Genomic DNA, 21,224 nt, shown 5'->3' with positions numbered 1-21,224 from the left:
ACATCAACTTTTATTTCTTAGTTGTTTGTGCTGTCGGAAACCCCATTCCCTCGGGCAGACAGGATCTGCCTAGTGTCCAGAGCACCCCCCACAACACCCCACTCCCTCTTATTGGACCCAGGGGTCCCCTTCACCCCTTCCCTTTTGCGAATCTCACTGTAGCGTGTGGTCATTCACTCTGCACTGCTCACCTCCGCCCTGGCTCGCGCTTCCCATGAGCTGCAGTCCTGTCCATGGGGTCAGCCCAGACTCTGGCACCACCTCGTTCACCAGTACGTCAGCTGCCTCTGACCTCCCTCTCCAAACCCCTACAGCAATTATGGTTTATATTACCCATCCTCACTTAAGGATACAGCTTTGCAGGCTGTTTGCTGTCATTTAACCTGGGTCATCTTGTCCCCCCAGATAGATGATAAACCCAGATCATGTAATAGCCCGGTACCCCATAAGTACATATCAATTGACTGGCTGGAACAGAGATTTTTACCTGTTAATTTTTAAAAAAACAGATTACCAAATGTTACTATGGCTTTTAGCAGTCCAGGTGAGATACATCGGTTATAGGGTAGCTTTATGTTCTGGTGTCCTCTGGTTTCTAATGCTTCTCACTGTTTAGTTTGGGGACATAATTCAGACTTCTTTTCTCCACATCACCCCTCCTTTAACCTTTCTATGAAATTCTGTGAATTATTCACCAGCCACACCCATTTCTGGCCTGGAGGCAACACGGCTTCTTCTAGCCCCTGCTCTTCCTGAAAGGAAGTGGCCCCTGAGTGGCCGACATCACTTGGATGACTGTGGCAATCGTCCTTACTGTCGCAGGCCCCTGATTATTATTTTGTTGCTGAAACTGGCCATTGAGAGAAACCACTCGGGCCAGTTGGACAGCAGCCTTAACATTTTTTCCAAACAAAACCAAACCTGCTTTGACATCAAAGGGTGTGCTGGGGAACGTCAGTCTGAGAGGTTTCCGTTTTTATCAACAAACTCTCCAAACTTCCTCCACTTTCAGTAGTCTGACAATTCCTTTTCAAACACAGATCTGACCCTGTGGAGGCCTTGGGAAGACAGTTGAACACGCAGGCCATAAAAACAGGGGTTGGAACTTCACGAAAATAACAGCTGGTGAGACTTGAATGGAAAAGGTCTTAGAAGTCCAGGAAAAGAACATGTCCATGACCGTGCATCCTGCAAAAACTCTGTTGGGATGATGTCCATCTTCATTTAATTAAAAACGTACCAATATGAAAGATTAAAAAAAGAAAAGACAAAAGTTCAAGCCTGGAGCAATGAAGTCTGAAAGGGAGAGAAGGGCCAGGGCTATCCCTGCGTGCCTCACGACGGGCTGCCTTCCCCCTCCGCCCACACCCCGACGGCTCCTCCGTCTCCTCCCTACCCCGAGTTCGCCCCCGAACAAGTCATTTACAAGAGATGGCTGTCGTGGAGCATAAAGAAATAATTAAAAAAATCTTCAAAAGGCTGGCAGCATAAAAATCCCTGGCTCTGTCGTTTCTCTGTTTCTGCAAGCACCAATAGATCCATAATTCTCACACTTAATGTAATTCCAAGGCATCTAAAGTGATTTACAGTCGGTTTACTCAATACTTTCAGCTTTATTTAATGTAACAGTTATGGCACATAAAAAGTTTATTGAAAATCCTTTGGGAGTGCGATTGAGTAAGAAAGAGTCGTTGCTAATACCATTACAAGCACAGGAGGAAAGGATCCCGGCCTGTTTTCTCGGTGACCTTTCTAGTTCCGTGAGCCAGCGCGATGGCGGGAAGGGCTCCTCGCCCGCCCGCGGCCGTCACTTGCACGGGGCCAGCTATGGCGGCTGCCATCTTGGCTGTGTCTGCGCAGCTGTTTCCCTGGTTTGGCTGGTGACTTGGATACTCGCCCTCGGTTTAGATTGCCCTGGAGTCGCTCTTATTAAGCAGAGTCGAGGCTCAGAGGGCCTCCTAAGGGGCAAAGAAAACATTATCATTCTTTCCCCTCTAGGGCTGCCCTGTTCTCTATTTTTTTAAATAAGCCCCGTTTTCCAGTTGGCCCTTCTCCACGCGTTCGGCTCGGGCCCCTGGCTCGGGCCCCGGAGCGCCCCGCTGCCCTGGAGGCGAGGTGCGGAAACGGGGTGAGTCCGCTTCAGACCCCTGTGCGACGATCGGGCTTGGTGACTGCTATGAAGAGGAGAGCTCCTGGGGTCCCCATGCTGTCTGTGTCGGGAAGGTACTACTCTGTTAAAACAGTGCCTTTAACCACTGTCGCCAAACACCTGATGTGTGCCCGCGTAACTCCTCAGGGGCTGTAAAAGGAAACCGAAATCTAGAAGATAGCTAGGAAGGCAAACCCGAGGAGCCCAACTTTATGGTGTCAGTGAGGGACATGAAAAAGGCTTCTTGTCTCTTGACAGATTATGTCACTTCCTGTGTCTGCGCTATACTCTGCTTACATTTGGGAATTCTAAGGAGAACCGTGTGGTGAACTAGTGGACCACGGTGCAGATGAGTATCGACATTTAGTCCTTCATTTATTTCTCTACGAAATGTGCTCTTAAGTTCTAGTCATAGTCATTTCTTCATCTCTTCAGTGAAAGTAATACTTTTACTTCGTTCTCTCTCTCTCTCTCTCTCTCTCTCTCTCTCGCTCTAAAACACACACACACACACACACACACACACACACACACACACACACACTTCTATTACCTGCCTAGCCCCTAGCTAGCTTTGGGAAATGAGGTATTCCATACTTGTAGGTTTCATGACAACTGAAGTTTTTCTCTTAAATACACAAATTTAAATAACAAAACAAAACATTCTCAATAAATATAATTTCAAATTAAATTACCTACTTTCATTTCTGCCTAAACAAATACTTTGCACTAAATGTATTTAAAGATTTTCATATTGTCTTAAAATCATTGACAGGATAGTTGTTCTACTGAGTGGCAATACAATGATTCTTTCAAGATCTTTTGAAGCTATTTCTCCCAACTCTAAATGGCTTCTCTTGCCTTTTGAGTTTCCATAACTATTTCATAAACACACATCATTTTGAGCTTTCTTACTTTTCTTCTTGTTTTTAATTTTATTTCCTTTCTAACTTTCTAGTATCTACTCTGAGTAAGACAATATGCAATCACATTTTAAGCTTGATTTTGTGATATGTATTTTAGTTTTTCAGAGGTATTTTTCTACTTGTTTCCTGATTGTTGCCTGTGCTCCTAATATTTGTTTCCATCAGTTAATGTGATACACGTGACATAGTATAGTGCATATATGCATTGTGAACTACATATTTACTCATACCTGCATATGCTTGAGAATTAGTTTAAAAATTCATTAATAGGCCCTGGCTGGTTGGCTCAGCAGTAGAGCATTGGCCCAGCGTGTGGAAGTCCTGGGTTCGATTCCCCATTAGGGCACACAGGAGAAGCGCCCATTTGCTTCTGCACCCTTCCCCTTTCTAACTCTCTCTTCTCCTCCCGCAGCCAAGGCTCTATTGGAGAAAAGTTGGCCGCAGGCATTAGAGTGTCTTTGGCCACAACAAAGCAACACCCCAGATGGGCACAGCATCGCCCCCCGGTGGGCATGTCAGGTGGATCCTGGTCGGGCCCATGCAGGAGTCTGACTGCCTCCCGCTTCTAACTTTGGAAAAATACACACACACAAAAAAAATTAACAAAATTTATTTCAAAGATTGTGTGTGGGGAGGGATACATTCTTTCTTTGCTAGCTCATCTCTGTTGGAGAGCTATAATGTGACTCGGGTTCATCCTCGTAAACTCCACTTGAGATACACAATCCGTAGGACCTAACCTCATCACTGACTTCACCTGTTTGAAATTCATTATTGATGGAAAACATTCTCTCCATATGTTTCAACAGTCTGACAATTAAGTTCTGTGGTGCAGATGTCTTCTGTGTTAAAACAAAACAAAACAAATGCAGTTTGCCTTCCAGTGAAGAAGCACACGCCAAAGAGAGTGGGCCTTCCTGACAGTGTACCAGTCCCAGCCCTGGCTGACACACTTCCTGGCCTTGCTGGAAGCCTGGTGCAATGCTGCACTGATCACTTCTTCCCGCCTCTGCATCAGGAAGTAACTTGATGAGCATATGAAGGTATAGCAGGGTTGGTTGTACGGTTTGTATCTTTCTACTCAGTTCTCTTCACACCTGCCTGTTCATCATGTCCTTTAGTCACTGCTGTCAAAAAGTCACTCTCCTTGCTGGAGGAACTTACATGAATCCAGACAACAGTTGGAGTGACTGGGTGGGATCCGCAGTATTCAGTGCGTTCAGAACCCCGTGGGTTCATCAGAAAATGTCTAAAAATTGGCCTCTGATAGACACGAGCTTCTGAATGACACCACGCTTTGTGAAATGCTTTGACATGTGTGTCTAATTTAATCTCTTGCAAACAACTTGTTGGGTAGCTCGTCTCACATTTTATGGTTGTAGAAACTGATCCTTAGATAAGTGATTCAATCAATACTATGAGGTCGGGAAGTGGTGGAGATGGAACTTGAAACCAGACCCAGTAACTCAGACCTCGTGCTCTTCCCATCCTGGGGAACTGCAGCTCCTTCGTCTGCACAGGAAGGGATGTTATCTAATCAACTTGGGCAGCTCGTGGCAGTACTGAAGTGGTGACTGTCTAGGTTTGGTCCCTCCCTACTCTCAGATCTCACATTCTACTCCCTGAAAGACCTTGCTCTTAGCAAGTACTACTAAAGAGTTATTCAATAATAGATGATGTTGCCAACAGTCCCAAGGGTATTTTATTTTAATTGGGAACCTCTTAAAGACCTCAAAGCCTTCAAGACTGAAGTAAGTGAAGGCCTAATGGCAGAAAGAGTAGAAGAAAAATGTGGAGAGAAAGCTCTCTTCAGTGCCAGTGACATTTCACCATCTTACTAGTGTCAACGTCCTTGTAAGAATAGCTTAGCGGTCACCAACTTGCTTGATATTTTAGTCAATGGGAACCAACATGGGTCTTTTCTGGTTGGGGTAGTTGAATAGGTAGCCACTAGAGGGCAGCAGAGGGCTGGAACCACTGGTGAGGATAGGGAGCTGGTTAATTTCTCAGGAAGTGTGGAGCAGAAAGACCCCCAAGGAGATTGCCACATGTAGTGAATACCGTGAAGTTCTCTCTGGCTGAACCCTTTTACCGATCCTCAGTGTCTGGGAACACTGGCTGCTGATAGCTCACAGCTGCACAGTCACCGAGAATGGCCCTGGGCTGCAGGGAACTCCTTTGTCTAAGGTTACGGCTTCCCAGGGGAATGGCCAATGACTGACTTGTGGAGGAATATAATGGCCTGGCCCCCTTGCCTCAGTTTGGGACAACTCTCAAGAGCCATCCAATATCCAAAGCTCCAGGACTGGCTGGAGCTCCAACTGTGGATCAGTTTTTCCCTCTGTTGTCTGACCCGTGGTGGGCAGTGGATAAAGCATCGACCTGCACTGTGGAGGCTGCTGGTTCGAAACCCTGGGCCGGCCTGGTCAAGGCATGATGGGAAGCAACTACTATGAGTTGATGCTTCCCACTTCTCACGTCTCTTTATATATATATATATATATATATATATATATATATATATATATATATATATATATATATATATATGTGAAGTTTTCCCCTCTGTCCAATCCTTTCTGGCTTCCTCATAGGCGAGTCTCCAGAGATCCCCCCCCAATAAATACACACATTTCTCAGAGTCAGTCTCCAGGGAGCCCCATCATTGACGCGCAACTACCTGGCGTAGAGAAGACAGCCTGCAGGAGGAAGGCAGCAGACCAGTGTTCACCCTGAGCACTCAGTACACACAGGCAGGGGGTTCGAGGTCAGGGCTGGAGGCGGACACCTGAAGACAGATACGGGGCTAGTTAGGCAGGAGCAGGGACGCAACTAGAATCCAGTCCACCGTCCAACAGAACTGGGGCCTCAAAAGCCAGAACTAAGAGGAGCAGAGTGGGCCGAGGAAGGAAGTAAAGTTACTTCAATAACACGAAAGCAGAATTTGTTCTTTTATGCTGGTGCAGATGTGAGGGTCAAAGGCCTTCTCCTCTACCTTCTTTCACCCACACCTCCCGACTCTGAGCAGCTGGCAGCACCCACCGCCCCCAAGGCCCCGCCCCCAAGGCCCCGCCTAAGCACTACGATAGGTGCAGCGACTCTCCTGGGGCGGTCCCCAGACCCGGGGCTAGAACGCTACAACCGCACTGCACATTCAGACATGCCCGGAAACGCCGTTTCTTAGGAAAACATGGCCAGAGGAGAGTGGCGGAAAAATAGAGTTGTACTGCTTTTGGGCTCCAAATTCCCTGAAATTCTTTTTAAACCTGGGGCATAGAGGCCATTGCCTGCTTTCACATCCATAGCAGGATTATTCCACTTCAACAATGGGGGGTGGGGGGCATACCTTTCCTTAGCTTCGGCAGAGCGCCCTCCCTTAAGCCTCCCATTGTTGGAGACATGGTCTCCTGCAATCGCGAGCAGCAAATCCAGCGATCGGAGCAGGTACTGGAGTCTGGGGCCTCCGCCGGGAGAGCACTGAACAGCCTATGGATTAATGTACTATTATTACATTACTCTTTAAGCTTCAAAGGTCTGCCAGGAGGGCTAAGCTCGCTATCTATTCCGTGACATTTTAAGAACAAATAATACATTAATATATTTAATTTGAGAATAAACACATACATTACAGGCAGGGGATTTTGTCTATGCTGATAAGGTACCAAATGACCTTTCCAGAGCAATCCCAGCACGCGGAGCCGGAAAGGGACGTGTTCCAAAAAACCTTTTGTATCTGCCGGCTGTAATATGTGGGCTTTAATGCGGGTTTGGCCCGTGCGGGGCTGCAGCTGCCACGCTCTTCGGAGATGGAAGCTTTCGTTATAATTACCCCTTCGACACTAATCTGCAGGAACACTAAATCTTGTTGCCTCAAATTAGTTAATCAATTAAGTGTCAAACCACAAAATGTTGGAGATTTTGGTTTGTATTTATTATCTTGGCAGGCACTTCCTCCCTCAGCCCCTTGGCTCCCTCTCTGCTCCCCTTGCAGGGGAGCTGGCTTTTAAAAATGGCCAGTCACTCATTGTTTATTTCTGGCCTATTAGCAACACAGTTGACGTTACATAAGCCCGGTGCCCAGGACCGGAGCGGCTCTAAGACTGACGGCTTGGCTGGCGTTCAGGCGAAGTTGGGTATTTGGAGAGGGCCTTTTCTGGGCTTAACTTAGAACAGCACAGTGCTGATGAGCCAGCATCTTCCACTGCGTTTGCTAGGGTCAGCCATTTTGGAGCCTACATTAATCGATGGAAAGCCTTGTTTATTGTTATGTCACTCTCACGAGCAAGGGACGGGCAGCTGTGTTTTCTAGAACTGCCTGGTCCGAATGTCTCTTTTCTCCGAAGACCTCGGTTCCCCCCACAGCTGTGTCTGCACCTGCTGCAGCTGTGAGCTCCAGGGGGATCAGGACGTGGCTGAGCGAGCTGCCCAGGGGTGTGTCCAGCGCTCTGGATCTGGCTGCCAGGTTTTACTGGCATGCCCCACCCAAACATATCCCTTCCACCGCGGCCCACTCACCAGCTATCTCAGATGAGCCCACCCTCAAATCTCAGGTAGGCACAAACAAAATAACCAGATGAATGCTACTTGATGACGGAACACCCCTGGTAAGACGTGGCCCCAGGACTTCAGGAGTGTGAGATTCGCTCACTGAACAAGAAGACAAGTTACACGGGGCCATGTGCATACATTCACTTATCAAGCTGTGCACTGTGCCTGCACGGACAGGCGGTCCCCTGGTTCCAAAGACTAGTATGTGGATTGGAGCCTGTTCACAGTGAAGTTATATCCTTTTTAAACTTTGGGGAATTAAAATGCCTTTTCTTTCTTATATAATGGTGATGCTTGATGATAATTTTTTTAATGCCTGGATTTTGCAAAATAAAAAAGACAATATTATGTTAAATGCCAAAGATTTTGTTTCATATTTTTATTTTAAAATTTGACTTCTCCGTGAACTTCAAAACTCTGAATCCAAAACTTAAAGTCCCCAAATCTGTGTCTTGACCTACTGTTATGAGCTCCCCTAGCAGAGCTGAGGAGATTAAAGACGGAAGTCAGCACACACGTGCCCAGTGCCCCCCTCCAAGGCTCGGTTCCGATCCCCCCTGGGCCCCCACAGAGTTAGTTGAGGGCTGTTAAGACTTTAGTTCTGAAGGTTTCACACTTTGGCCTACCCTGGACATTTCAATAAAAACACTGAGAAGATTGCAGAAATTTTCCCTTTAGAGAAGAACTCCTTAGTTTTGAAGCTTACACTCAGAAAAGGAAGGGAATTCCACAAGCACAGAGGCCACACCTCCCCCACCTGGGGTTCAACATCTGTTAGCTAATGCAGTGCCTTGAGCAGCAGCATCAGGCTGCGGGCCCTCAGGAAGACTCAACCCTTGGACCCTGCACTTTCTTTGTCACCAAATCTATGATTAGATGCAGGCAATGCCCATTGCCCGATCCATGTCAGATGACTCCCGAGGACTCAGGTTATTACTGGTTATTGCAAAGGCCTGGGTTTGGAGTCTGAGAGATCTGAATTCAAATTTTACAGCTTGGCCAAGTAACTAAATCTCTGGGTAGCCATCCATCCATGAAGTATAGACATAAAACTGACCTGGCAAGCTGTTTTCAGGATTCACATAATAGTGTATGGAAAGCAGCTAAAACAGAACAGGTAAGAAAAGTAGACATTCTACCCAAGAAAATTATAACACATTGGTACATAAAGACACACGCACTCCCATGTTCATTGCAGCATTATTCATGGCGGCCAAGACATGGAAACAGCCAAAGTGCCCTTCGATAGAGGATTAGATAAAGAAGCTGGGGTACATATATACAATGGAATACTACTCAGCCGTAAGGAATGATATATTGCCATTTAAGACAACATGGATGGACCTTGAGAACATTATAGTAAGTGAACTAAGTAAATCAGAAAAAGCTAAGGACTCTCTGATTTCACACATCAGTGGGATATAAAACAGAGATTCTGGGCAATAGCTAAGTGGTTACCAGGGGGCAGGGGATGGGGAATGGGGAGTAAAGAGGGACAAATATACGGTGACAGAAAATGATTCAACTCTGAGTGGTGAGCACACAATGAGGTCAGCAGTTCAAATGCTTATAGAGATGTTCACCTGAACGAAACCTATGCACTCTTATTTATCAATGTCACCCCATTAAATGTAATTTCTAAATAATAAATAAATTAAGAAGAAAAATAGACGTTCTTCCCCCCCCCCCCCCACTTTCCTTAGCTCATGCTGTTCTTCATCAGGCTGAGGAACGGGGGGTGGGGGTGGTGCTGGCACACTTGACAGGTTCCTGCGCTAGGTGGTCGCTTTGCAAGCTTCCCCGCGGGGTTACCCAGCCTCGCTGCCTGGAAGCCCGAAAGTAGTTCGATAGCTTAGGTAGTAATGGAAAAACCAAAGCAAGATGGAAAATGTACTTGAATCTTTACCGAATGTTGGGCTGTCTAATTGTTACTATCTTACCTGTGTTTGACTAGAGCCCCGAGGAAGTCTTTTCAGAGTGGGCTGAAAAATTCCCTGATTCCCTACGCTGCTCACTGGCCTCCAGGCAGCCTCACCATTTGAGCCTCACGTGGCATTTCTGCCTTTGTGAACAGCGTCGGCAAGGGCCCTGTGAAGGTGGTGTGTCCACAGGCCTGGAAGAGATTGACTGGGCCAGTGAAGTCAAGGCCCCTTGGTCAGCCTAGTCTTAGACAGCTGCCCATTTTCATTTTAGCCTTTTATGTTTTCTTCACCCCTTTAGACCCTTCCACTTAAATCCCCCCCCCCCCAACACATATAAACCAATGTGAAAAAACTCCTGTAAGCAGTGCGCCTCTCCTCCAACGGGGTGAGTCACTCGTCACTCCTGTTCCCTGGCCTCCCTGCCCGCCTGCACGACAGGCGGCTCAGGCAGGGCTTTTGTTTCCTCAGGTTATGATTTACGTGAGTGGACCCGGGCAGGGAAGAGTCGAGTATCAATTTCACTGGGTTACCGTGTTAAATGACCGATGCATGGATGGTTATTGCTGCCTCGGGAGCAAATGAAAGCCCTTCTCCTCCCTGACACCACCGTCTGCCCCCCCCAACCCCCGCTCCCCCCCCCCCCCCCCCCCCCCCCCCCCGCCTTCAGCTGATGATCAGTTAAAAATGTAAATAAAAAGACTGCACTTTGGAGAGAGTCAGCTCAGGAGGGGGTGGAAAAATTGCAAAAGCGAAGTTTATTGATCCCCCGGTCAAGATTGATGGCACAATAAGAGCAGGAGGCGAAGAGTGATTTTGCTTTTGAAAACGTTGATGAATAAGCACTCAGGAGCAACGAATAGCCGGGCTCACCGAGTGATGGACGGTGGTGGGGGAACAAGATGCATTTTTATAAATGGGTGAAAGGAGAGGGGGACTTATTAAAAAAATGAATGACCACATGTGGCAGGGATACGCCAGTAGGGAGAAGAAAGCCATTGATTTATGTGTACTACTGGCATTTGAAAATTCAATAATAACATTGACAAATGAGAGGCAAACCTGGCCACAGGACAGCGCCGAGCCTGGGATGGAGAGAGAAAATGCCAAGGTCAGAGAGAAGGGACAGAAAAACATGCTTATGTAGGAAAGCCTTTACATTAACTCATCTATATAAAGACATTAAGAAAAATCCCTCCGCTATCAGGGCGGGCGGGCAAGGGGAGAGGACGGGAGAAGCACACAGCAAAGCTGGCCTGCCTGCTCTCCTGCTGCCTTCGAAGGGACAGCGTCTGTCTTGCTGGCTGTGGGATGGCTGGGCTCCATTGGGCCAACTTGCCCAGCTACCAGAGTTTGAAATAAGAACAACCACCCAATTGGGGGCCATTTTCCTGTTGATCCTCACATTCTGTCCTGAGCTATTCCTGGCTAGGTTCCCGTTATCAGGACTTGATTTGTGCTGCCTTTGTGGCCACTGTTGTTTTTGTTCATGACAATTTGTGTATAAATTGTCCCTGGCTTGTGGATCCCATGCTCCCTGAGACAAGCCTTTGTCTTAAGTCCCAATTGCTTTCCCAGGGCTTTGCAAATGAACACGTAATTGTAACATGCCGTTTATTTTTGGCTTGTTTGCTATTCAAGTACAATAGGTGACCCTTTCTTTGGCTTAAGCAGACTCAGTGGTTTTGGCTCCTCTGGGTCTCCCTCTTCCCCTTTCTCGATTTCCTATTCAGTCCTCATGCTTTATGATTTTATTTTATTTTATTCTTTCTTTCTTTTTTCTTTCCTTCCTTCCTTCCTTCCTTCCTTCCTTCCTTCCTTCCTTCCTTCCTTCCTTCCTTCCTTCCTTCCTTCCTTCCTTTCTCTCTTTCTTTCTTTCTTTCTTTTTTTACCAAAATGTCTCATTCATTCATTCATTCATTCAGCCAGTCCATATGGAGCTCTGGTCTGCACTAGGCACCATACTAGTTGAAAGTATAGCCATAATTCTTGACTTGAAGGGTTTGACAAGAATCTTCTATTGAGCAGTGCTGACCTTTGGAAACAATGTGCACAGAGCTCTTTGTGCCCATTACTCCACCCAGTCACAAGGGCTCCTGAGAGTCACAGTGGATGGCTTCCTTTCTGTCAAACCTCTCTGTGGGCCAAGCTGAGCTGCTCTGGTGGTTCTGGGTTTGCTTTTCCTCAAGCTGCCCTCGGTAATATTGCATCCATTCCTCTTCCCTTTCCTGGCTCTCCCTAATTTACTGCCGCTTGTTATTCAGCCAGATAAGGACCCTGCAAATATAACAAATCTGCAACAACGCTCCATGACTTGCACGAATGTTGCACATGCACACAGGTGCGTGCGCCCTCGCGTGCACACACACACACACACACACACACATACACACACCCCCCTCCCTGTTGCCGGCAGCCCTCTGAAAGAGCTGGCCTTTGACCTGTGACCTGATTCAGATGGCCACTGCACATACTTCTCTGCCTTTAACCACAAGCTTCCTGACAATGCCACAAGCTTATGATGTGATTCTGTGATTTTAACATTTCAGCCACTTAATACATTCCCTTTCCTTTTGTTCCATGGCTCTGTCTTAAATGGCAGAGGCGTGTGAGGGCATAAGTCCTCCCGGGGAGGGCTGATCGCCTGTCAGCGTGCTCTTTGTTCATTCCCCACTTGTGCTGTTACTCCCCTGTGGCCTGGGCTGGCTCCTATGACGTCTTTTCCAAATGCTACAAGGCGAGAGGGGGCTTTCGCAGAAACATAAATCCTGACGGTACTCTCTGGAGCTGTGACCTGTCCCAGGGGCTTCTCCATGGGACTGAGGTAAGAAGACTGAATGAGTGTGAGGCCCTGGAGTGGCCCATGACGATTTCTTAGGGCTTCCATAGGTCTCCATAGTCCTCTAGCAGTTCAGTGAATTTTCAAGTGTAAAAATTTTACTAACTTCTACAATACAACCGTGTCTTCTTTTCTCTTCTCTGCTTTTGTCTATTTGCCTTAGGTCCTAGTGGTAGATATGGGTAATGGAGAGACGTAATAGAGCCGAGGACTGGGATGAGACAATGGACAGGTTCTAAGAGTCAACCTAAGGTTTTGCCAGCCTCCCTGTGACTTCCCAACCCACAATTTGATGAAGGCTCTTGTACATCAGTTCTTAACCATTTAATGATCACAGTACAGCTAGAGATTCACCTACTCGTTACCCATTCTTAGAGAAAACTCTTGTTAAGTATCCTGGATGAAACACTTGGCTCAGCTAATGATTGCTATAGGGATCCTGCTCCCCCAAACCCATAGGATGGGGGTTGAGGGAATAGAGAATGATTCACAAACCAGCAATTGACTGTGAGTCACTGATGTATCCCACAGGGCCCTCAAACAAGGGTGGCACCTCATCACCCCTCAACAAATATTTGTTAAATAATTGAATGAATACAGTGCATTAAATGCTATAACAGTACTATGCACTGGGCATAGAGAAGCTTAATTTTCCTTCTGAGAATTAAGAAAGGCTTCACAAGGCAGATGGCATTTGGATTTTGCCTGAAAGCATGAATAAGAACCCAGCGGCTGCAGCCAGGTCCCCCTGGTTCCAGGGGAGAGTGAGGTGGGAGGCGATACCGGAGGTAGAGAGGCCAGCTCCTAGAGAGCTGAGATCATCAGAGGAGAGACAATGAGCAGCTGAACCCAGCAAAAATAATAACCAGTGACATTTTGTTTAGAGCACGTACCATGTTAAGTGTTCTCACACTGACTATGCCTGTGCTTTACTCTCCTTTGATCTTCATGGCATTATTTTTACAGACAAGGGCACTAAAGCTCAGAAAGAGTAAGCCACCTCCTGTGGTTACGTAGATAATGAGCCAGGGCTGGAGGTCAGTCTGACCTAAAGTCCACGCTGTTAAGCACCGGGTGGTGGGGAGTTTCCACAAAACCTGATTCTTTGAAAGAAGCTAAGTCAGGAACTGGCACACTGCCCAGTGCATAGCAGTTACTTAGTAAACATTTGCTGAGTGGGTACATAGTGGTTAGTTCTGTGGGTCTGAGAGAGCACAGGCTTGACTATGCTATTTTACTTGAACTACAGTCCCAGGAAGAAGGTTGGGAAAGTTCATCTCGGGAGACTCTTGTTGAGCATTAAAGTGAGCATGAAACCTGCATGAGTTGACCTTTAATCAAAGAAAATAATCACATGTCACAAAATACCGGGAAGTCCTCAGATAACATCTTCAGTGGTTTTCAAAAGTTGTTTCGGTTTTATCCAGGAGATCTTTCTCCAAATACAATCTATAGCTTACCCAGAAGGATGGATCAGAGGTGAGTAGGACCGCTCCATCTGGATCGAGGTGAGTGGGTGTGCCTGGGAGGTTCGAAGCCCACCACTCAGCCTCCTCACAACCCCATGGTGGATATTGAATTGCCTCAACAGCATCTTAGACAATGCAGACATAATCTGGAATCTGTGATGGAGGTCAAGTCCTGAGGGGAAACAGGATTAGAGAAGGGTAGACTTATGAACAGCACAGAACTGGAAACATAGCACCTGGATTCAGGTGCAGACCTTTGGCCTAGTGGACCATAATCGTTTTAAGCATATTGAAAAAGGACGTAGGACCAGGCACTGTTGAGCAGTTTTCTGGGATCTGATGCCGTGTTGGCTCAGGAAATATTAGTGAGAAGGGTCTTGTAAAGGTTCCAATTTGTTCTGTGTTCTGTCTGGTTCCAGCTGTCACAGTAAACATGGCGTCGGTGTCTGCTCACGCTTAAGGTGCAATACCCCCCCCCCCCCAACACTCACAGGGATTGACAAGGGACACTGAGTAGACTCTTGAAGGCCAAGAAGCATCTCGTTCAGATTTATGTTCCCTTCGGCCTCGTCAATTGCTAAGAATTGAAGCTTGTATTTGTTGATCAAAAGATAAAAGTTTGTTTTCCTTTAAAAACATGGCTTGCCACGAGGCTCCCATCTGTTTGGTCTTACAAATTCTTGAAATAGACATATATATTTTTAATGAGGCCACCCTTTGTTCACATAAAAAGAACTGGATTGGAGTGGAATGAAGGGGAATGTCAAGGTGAGGAAGCCAGGCCACCCTTTTGAGCATCACCACTCCAGGAAGAATGAGACAGTGAGCCCAATTCTGGTCTGTTTTCCTCAAGGGCAGATTGGAGGTGAGAATACTATTTCCCTAATGAGGATATTAATAATGAATGTCTCCTACCAATCCTATATCTTCTATGGGACAGCACAGCCACTGTCCCTCAGCAGTTTCTGGCCATGAAGCTATTCTTCTGGGCTGCCTCAGCATTCCAGCTCAAGGTGGGCACTGCCAGCCTGGATGGAGAGACAGAAAGAGAAGGCCCAGTTTTCTGAGGAGATTAAAGGTGGGGATGGAGCAAAGGGAGGGGGTGGAAGCCCCTTCCTGCTTCCTTGGCCGCCTCTGAGCAGGCCTGGGAGGCTGGTGTGATGTGAGTCTACTATGCAAACTACGTTGAGTCCGATGTGCCTTGTCTCCCCAAGGAGTAATGGGGACTCTTTTCTGAAATCAGATCATCCATCCCCACAGGCCAACTCTGTGGCCAAAGCAGTGAGCGGCTGAGCCTGCGTGTCTTTGTCTGGAAAGTGAGGACAATACCATCACCTCACAAATATGTTATAGGGATTACATGACATTAACAACAGTGAAATACCGTGCAAGCTATATGGGCTGTATACATGGAAGAATCATTTACTAACGGTGTGTTTTCCTCTCATTATGTCACCGTGTGGGCATAGTCTGGAGCCACGGGCAATATTAGATCCAGTGGTGTCCCATTTCTGCAGCCGAGGTGGCTTGCTCTCCTCATTAGGACATTGACAGAGCAGATGCAATTGGGCTGTCTGGATCAGGAGCCTGGGGTCTGGATGGTGGGAGTGGGCAGTGAGGACAGGCAGATGCTCGCTCAGTGTTTGTTTTTCATCTTCTGTTTATGGGTGGATGGTGGGGGCCTCTCATTCCATATTGCATGAGTCATCAAGTGGGAAATGTACACGGTCCTTGTCCCCATTTATTCAAAGCCTTTTTTTTTCTTTCCTGAGGTGCAGGGTCATGTCTAGATGTGGTAGGTGGAGAGTCTGCTTTAACTTAGTTTATTTTTGATCTAATCACTTTTTTGGGGCAGAGGATCTGTTATTTGTCATTTACAGTCTTCCCACTCAGAGCTGCTGCAGTCCCTGGACTCCATCAGAGCTGAGGAAGTGGTGGGACAAAGATAGACAGACAGAACGACAGACAGACAGACACAGAAAAACAGATCAAACTTGCAAAATTCTGGTAAATAAGTCTGAAAGAATAATATATCTTCTGTCACTGCTCTGGGTGGTCGCTATCACAATGAACTTATATGTGTTATATTGGTGAATATGAAAATGGAGCCATAGTGATATGTGTGTTTCACTGCTGTGATTTACGGAGCAAAAGGCAATAGAATCAGAGACTCGCGTTGTCTACTCCCCTTCTGTTAGGACGAGAACACAGAGCCTGAGCCCATAGCACTGGGACTATCACAGCCCTCCATTAAGTTGTTTCCTGATGTCTCATTTGTCAGTGTTTCTTCACTACTTGTCATGATCTTGATATTGATAGGAGGTTGGGATATAAAGTTTGAGAGATGAGTAGATAAGCATTGTTCATTTTCCTATATATACCATAAAAGACCAACTTCAGACATCAAGTCAAATAAAAAGACAGAAACCTCTATAGCATCACGTGATCTAAAATGCTTAACTAGGATATAAGTGGCATTTTTGGTTGACAGTCCTAAGCTGTAGCAAATCAGAAACCTAGCATGGAATTCCATTTGATAAAGACATACTCTTTCTTCTCAAGGGCTAAATAACATATATCAGCAATTTGATGGGGGTGGGGAAAGAATAGAAAGATACAAAAAAAATTACTAATAATATATTTTCCTTCAGGTTTAGTTATTGGCATCAGCTCATGGCATCTGCAACCCTAGTTCTACTATTATTTCCCGTATGTCCCAGGCGAGGCACTTGGCCTCAGTTTTTTCCGTTTTCTCATCTGTAAAATGGAGAGATGAGTAAAAATCATTCTCTTGCTGAGGATTAAATAAATGAATTTATATAGATTACATAGAACAATTCTTGGTTGATAGTAAACATTCAGCCAATGGGAGCTCCTGATGTTATCCCAATAGAATGCACCCCTTGACTGTGAGCCCCAGGGGCGTGACTGCCTGCTCACCCTCCTAGCCTCGATGGTTAGTTAGCACAGTGCTTGGTGCTTCAGAGACCCCTAATAAATACTTGTTGGCTGAAGAATGGGTAGAGTTTCGCTCCTTGGAGGTGGTTTAGGTTGTTGAGTTAATGAAGCATTTGTTAAGACTTAATTTGGGATTGCGAGGATCAAGTCTGTGCCTCTTATGCTAACAGCAGCTTCCCTACCTCAGCATAGGCTGAGAATACACAAGCAGACCAGCAACCTGATGTTTAGCATGGCAGCAGCTAAAAGCTGGGGAAGTGCAGGATTGTCTGCAGCCCTTTGGAGAGTCAAGGAATTCAGACAAATGATAATGGTGGCATCAAGGGTCCACATATTCACGTGAACCATCTACTCTTCCCAAACTTCAGCTGGTAGTGCTTCTAGTTATGTTGTTTTGGTCAGGGTCAGTGGTCAGGGGGACAGGGGCTGCCACGGGGTTGTAGGGTGATGCAAAATGAAGTGTCTCGTTCTCCGAGACAGCTGGGCTTATTTTAATGGGCAAGGTCAGCAATGAAATGACCAGAAAGAGAAATTGCTGCCATTATGCGTCAGTTGCAATCTTATATCAATTATTCCTTGTACCATTCCCTTTGCCACGGGCTGAAGCAAACATGGCCCTAATCAGTTTTACATCTCCGTTTAATTTTATTGGAAAGAAGATCTGGCAATGCATCACAGAGGCCGGGTGTGACACAAAAGGTGACCCCCCGCCAACTTAATGGCACAATACATAACCCTTAATGAAGTCGCTATCTTGTCCCTCTTTTGCTGTCTCGGCCCTGTGATTTATGACGGCATCATTTTGCTTTGCCCTCTTTTCATTTCAGCTTTGACAAAGTGGATGAAACAATTATCTTTGTTATCGGCCGGAGCAGCAGAAATGTGAGAGTTGGATTTCTGCAGGTGGAAGGCCTTGGCTGGGGATCAAAAGCAATGGTGAAATGTGCTTAGAAAATTTTTTTTGTCCTCTTCCCTTCTTCCTGTGATGATGGGCTCCTGAAGATGGATTATGTATTCCATTGAGCAGTGCAAGTCCTATATCATTGTGGCAAGAAGTAATTTCAGGAGAAGGGGAAGCTGCAGATAGAACAGAGCTTGGGATTTTGCAACTTGTTCTTTTTGAGCTTCTTATATTTGTTTTTCTTTTTCTTTTCTTCTTTTTTTGACAGAGACACAGAGAGAGACAGAGAAAGGGACAGATAGGGACAGACAGACAGAAAGGGAGAGAAATGAGAAGCATCGATTCTTCATTGCAGCACCTTAGTTGTTCATTGATTGCTTTCTTATATGTGCGTTGACTGGGGTGCTAGAGCAGAATGAATGACCCCTTGCTCAAACCAGCGACCTTGGGCTCAAGCCAGAGACCTTGGGCTTCAAGCCAGTGACCTTTGGGCTCAAGCCAGTGACCATGGGATCATATCTATAATCCCTTGCTCAGGCCGGCCACTGCACTCAAGTTGGTGAGCCCGCGCTCAAGCCTGCGACCTCAGGCTTTTGAACCTGGGTCCTCAGTATCTTAGTCCAGTGCTCTATCCACTGTGCCACCACCTGGTCAGGCTCCTTATATTTGTTTTTCAATACATGCCCAGGTCAGCTTCTATCTGTCATACCTTCACCTCATGCCCACCTGCATGAATGGAACACAAATTTTTCTATATTATAAATAATGCTTTGCATGTCTTTAGTCTAATTAAAGGTTTTCTGTTCATTATTCAATCAACATTTTTTAGGTGCCTTCTAGATATTAAATAAATTTAGGTGCTGTGGAAATAAAGAGAAGGAATAGTTATGGATTTTATCCTTGAGAAATGGTATATTCTACCCACAAAAATAAGCCATGAATATTAGTGACTGTGACATAAGCTAGAAAGGGATTTATTTGCATATCAAAAGCTGTAGGCAGAGGGTATTGTGGTTAAGAGGAAGTTTTTCCAAAATGGAAAAGGTTTACCTTAAATGGGGTTGGGGAAAAAATTTAAACAAATAAAAACAAAATGCATTTTTATCTATTATTTTTATAGACAATGTAGATTGGTAGCTAGGAGCTAGGTGATGAATAGGCCAGACTGTGGTAACAGTTTCTTATTACTTTGCCAAAGTGATAGAGGGGTTGGATGCTTTGGATGAGAGCAATGGTGAGTCAATATTCCAGTTTGTGGCTCTTGATGTCCAAACGGAGATGAGAATGGAATTAATGAAGGCTGAGATCAGAGAACTGTGTCTTCAGTTTGGTTTAGCTTGATGTCTTCCGGGCCCTCCACCCCACTTCATGGGCTAGTGTCCACGGCAGGAACTTAGACCTGAGATGGCATTGGGATGTGCACACTTCAATGGACACTGTCATTGACGGGGCTGCATACGTTCCCAATAGATAAACTTGCAAAATCCAACTCCAGGTATCTCTCTTTCCATTGTATCTGACCCAGGGAGAATTGTGAAGAGTTTTTTTACTTACTTACGGGTTCTATGAAGTCCAGAGATAATTGGTCAGTGGCTCTTTAATCAATGAGACTCTCTTCACAAATACCACCCAAGTGAGACTCGTGTTATTAATGGGATTGTTAAAATGGTGAGAGTTTTTCCACAGCATTTTTCCTGCAGTAGATGGAGAGCTGTAATGCTGACATAGTTAATTGAGGTCTTAGTAGAGCCTTCATTTAAATCTACGCGTAAATAAATGTGGAAAAATGCATCATATAAATTGACATATGTGTATACAGAGAAATCATCTCCAAGAAAGTCAATATACAATCCATTTTGTCCCTGCCTCCACTCTCCTCCCTTCCAGTGTGCGGGGAGTGGGGGGCCGAGGGAGGAGAGCGGTTCTGCATCCTGAGTCTGTTTTCTAGAAGCAGCACATGCCCGGTATTTAACTGGAAGCTACTATGTCGACATGACGGCTATTTAAGTCCGTAGTTAAAAAACATTAGAGGAAGCATTGTGAAAGCCAGGGTCCTCCTGTTCAATACGAACTGAAATATCAATACAATAGTCAGACTGTGAGCACATAGGAGGGGGTGCAAGGATGGCACTTTCTAATGCTCTTGTCCTCACATCAGACAATCGGTGCAGGCTGCCCCCTCCCCCACCCGCCTAGCCCACTCCCAGCAAGTATGCCTGCCTCACCCACGGAGGCATATGCACCACCACTTTTGATGTTAAAACCCACCTGCAATTTTGTCCCTGACGGATCACCTGCAAGAATGAAGAGATTCAAAGGCCCACAGCAGCAACAACAAACACCCAGAGCTGTTTCTCCTTGTTTCCCTGGGGCAGGATCCAAGAGGAGTCAGAGGTTCATTTTCACCTGGAATTCTCTCGCTGGACAAGACAAGTGGGGAGCTGAAGGGCCTGGTGACCCAGAATACAGGCTTGTCCATCGTGTGCAGCACCGTGTGCAGCACCGTGTGCAGCACCATGTGCCCGGGGACTGTCCAGAGACACCCCCCCCCCCCCCCAGCAGGCAGTGGAGGGTGGAGGGATAATCTCTGGGAAAGAAAACAAGACATTTTTTGGCTGGAGTAGGGGAAAAAGAGAGGCGGGAGAGGGGGAACCCTGCAGTTACTTCCTTCGATCTCAGTAAATTGGAAGGTCTTTCCCCTGATTCCTGCTGATATTTCCTGATGGAAATTTCTTCCATTGACAGGGATACAGATGGAGTTTACCGACATGGGACAGCAGACACACTCTGGGATAATGAAAAAATGCCCAAGGTGGCCATATGCTCAGTGGCAATTTGTTAGAAGAAACTCCAGTTGGGTGAATACATAATAGCATTTTTGGCAGCATTGAATAAGGGGGATCCTCTGTATTTTCTATGTCTTTTGCATTTTTTTTGGTCGAATTTGTGTGAATTTTGAAATTATAGTTCTATGTCTTAACATTCTTTATGAGGTACACTTCTCTCCAATCCTGAGATTTATTTCCAAGAGATCTGAATGACCTGGGGCAAGTCCAAACTCAGAGAATGGATTCTATCTTCTCTGGCATGTCCTTAAAATCTTCATTGTGACCTTTCTTTCCTCTTATTTGAAAGGTTGTCTTATAGTTAATGATGATAGTGATAATGATGATAGTGATAATTGATATTATCACTATCATCATGAGAGCAACTGATTATTTAACATTTATACCTTCATGTGGACATTACTATTCTTGTTTCACAGTTGCGAAAACTAAAAGATCTTCAAGGATTTTGTCCGGGACAACATGATTAGTAATCATCAGATTCTGGATTAGTATCCAGGTCAGCCTTATCCAAAGCTTCCGGAATTTCTATGCTTTCCAGAACACCACGTGTCTGTCTGTCTTGCGGACAGGCTTGAATGACAAGAGTAAATGTTTGGTTGTAAAACATACCACTCAGAGGCAACTGCATTTCAAGTATAGATCCCTGGTTCAATTTATAACCTAGGG

Source organism: Saccopteryx leptura, chromosome 4 (assembly GCF_036850995.1).
Source record: "Saccopteryx leptura isolate mSacLep1 chromosome 4, mSacLep1_pri_phased_curated, whole genome shotgun sequence".
In the NCBI taxonomy this organism is placed as follows: domain Eukaryota; kingdom Metazoa; phylum Chordata; class Mammalia; order Chiroptera; family Emballonuridae; genus Saccopteryx; species Saccopteryx leptura.
The sequence above is the reverse complement of the archived record's forward strand: the minus strand, read 5'-3'. Positions refer to the sequence as shown.